Genomic DNA, 2,940 nt, shown 5'->3' on the forward strand with positions numbered 1-2,940 from the left:
GTGCCTGACAAATTTCGATGTTTTCGCCATGAAAAAGGAATTTGCCTGTAACTGCAGAGCATACAATGCGTCCAATCTGCCCAAACTTCACATGTTAGATAAACTCTGCCCTACAGAGATCTGCATCGCCCACCATTCAGTTATAGTCATAGCGCCACCTATTGGCAACAGGAAGTGACATGTTTTACGCTGCGACAAACTACTCCTATAATTTTTTTGAGATTAACATATATTTTGTGGTCAGTCTAATCTAAAGGCCTGTGCAATGTTAACTTTTGGAGATCTTGAGTTTTTTGTTAAAGGGCGTTTCCATGGCGCCATGACAAAATTTGATGTCTTGCCACAGCAAGAGAAGTTGTTGTAACTCAAGCATAAAATGTTCAATCTTCCCCAAACTTCACATGTTTGATAAGAGTCCTGGCCTGAACACATCTGAAGGCCAATATTCCATTATAATGATAGCGCCAACCTGCTGGCAACGGTAAGATTGGCACATATATGGGATATACTTCAATATATTCCACTTATATTTAGGACATTAAATGCATATTTCTCAATGTTCACCTTTTTACTAAAGCCACACGATGGCGGTGAGCCCGGGTGCGAGGGCCCGTTCATCGCTGCTTGCAGCTTTAATTAGGGCCCGAGCACCGATGGTGTGAGGACCCTATTGGAATTGCTCCGTTTATTATTATTATTATTCCGCTTCTCCAAAATGAATCGCATTTTTGAGGGCCTAAACATGCTCAAAAAGTCACCAAATTTTGCACACGCCTCCGAACTGGCGAAAATTTACGTCTGATATGGGTTTCAGAAGTGGGCGTGGTAAAATGGCTCGACAGCGCCACCTATGCACGTTCAGCGGTGTGCGCCTCGAGCTAAATTTCACGTACATGTATGAAAATCGGTACACACATGTAACACACCAATACCTACAAAAAAGACTCTTGGAGCAAAATTCTAAAACCAACAGGAAGTCGGTTATTTGTAATATTATGAGCAAATTTTGTGTAATTTTGGTCATTTCCATACGTTGTATTTTAACGAACTCCTCCTAGAGATTTCTTCAAATCAACACCAAATTTGGTGTGCCTAATCTAAAGGCCTTTGCGATGTTAAATTGCGAAGATCTTGAGTTTTCGTTGAAGGGCGTGTCCGTGGCGGCCTGGCGAATTTCGATGATTCGCCATGAAAAATGAAGTTGCTATAACTCAGACATACAATGTCCAATCTGCCCCAAACTTCACATGTTTGATGAGACTCCTGTCCTGAACAGATTGACATGCCCATATTCAGTTTTAGTCATAGCGCCACCTATTGGAAACAGGAAGTGACATATTTTACGCTGCGACTAACTACTCCTAGAAATTTTATGACATCAATGTCTTTTTTGTGGTCAGTCTAATCTAAAGGCCTGTGCGATGTTCAGTTGTGAAGATCTTGAGTTTTCGTTATAAGGCTTGTTCATGGCACCGCGACGAAGTTCGATGTCTCGCCATGGGAATAAAAGATGTTATAACTCAGGCATAAAATGTCCGATCTTCCCCAAACTTCACATGTATGATAAGAGTCCTGACCTGAACAGATCTGCAGGCCAATATTCCACCGGGTGTGGCAGAATGGCTCGATAGCGCCACCTATACACATTCAACGGAGTGTGCCTCGAGCTATGTTTCACGTACATGTACAAAAATTGGTACACACATGTAACTCACCAACATCTACAAAAAAGTCTCTTGGTACGAAATCCGAATCCCAACAGGAAGTTGGTTATTTTGAATTTTCCCTGCAAAATTGGTGTTGTTTTTGCCATTTTCAGGGGTTGTACTTTAACGAACTCCTCCAAGAGATTTATTCAGATCAACACCAAACTTGGTCAGTGTAATCTTAAGCCCTTTGCCATGGTAAATTGCGAAGGAATTGAGGTTTCGTTATAGGGCGTGTCCATGGCGGCCTGACAAATTTCGATGATTCGCCATGAAAAATGATGGTGCTATAACTCACACATACAATGTCCAATCCGCCCCAAACTTCACATTTTTGATAAAACTCTTCACCTGAACAGATCTACATGCCAATATTCAGTTATAGTCATAGCGCCACCTATTGGCAACTGGAAGTGACATATTTTACACTGTGACAAACTACTCCTAGAAATTTTATGACATCAATGTCTTTTTTGTGGTCAGTCTAATCTAAAGACCTGTGTGATGTTAAGTTGTGAAGATCTTGAGTTTTTGTTAAAAGGCATGTCCATGTCGCCATGACGAAGTTTGATGTCTCGCCATGGGAATAAAAGATGTTATAACTCAGGCATAAAATGTCTGATCTTGCCCAAACTTCACATGTGTGATAAGGGTCCTGGCTTGAACACATCTGAAGGCCAATATTCCATTATAACGATAGCGCCACCTGCTGGCAACGGTAAGATTGGCACATATATGGGATATACTTTGATATATTCCACTTATATTTAGGACATTAAATGCATATTTCTCAACGTTCACCTTTTTACTAAAGCCACACGATGGCGGTGAGCCCGGGTGCGAGGGCCCGTTCATCGCTGCTTGCAGCTTTAATTAGGGCCCGAGCACCGATGGTGTGAGGACCCTATTGTATCTGCTCTGTTTATTATTATTATTCTTATTCTTCCGCTTCTCCAAAATGAATTGCATTTTTGAGGGCTTAAACATGCTCAAAAAGTCATGAAACTTTGCACACGCGTAAAACCAGGTGAAAATTTTCGTCTGATATAGGATTCAGAAGAGGGTGTGGCAAATTGACTCGACAGCGCCACCTATACCAAGAAAATCAACAGCCTTCGAGCTATGTTTCCCGTACATGCACGAAAATTGGCACACATATGTAACACACCAATACCTACAAAAAAGACTCTTGGAGCAAAATTCTAAAACCAACAGTAAGTCGGTTATTTGTAAT

The sequence above is a fragment of the Carassius auratus genome, chromosome 3, assembly GCF_003368295.1.
Source record: "Carassius auratus strain Wakin chromosome 3, ASM336829v1, whole genome shotgun sequence".
Taxonomy (NCBI): domain Eukaryota; kingdom Metazoa; phylum Chordata; class Actinopteri; order Cypriniformes; family Cyprinidae; genus Carassius; species Carassius auratus.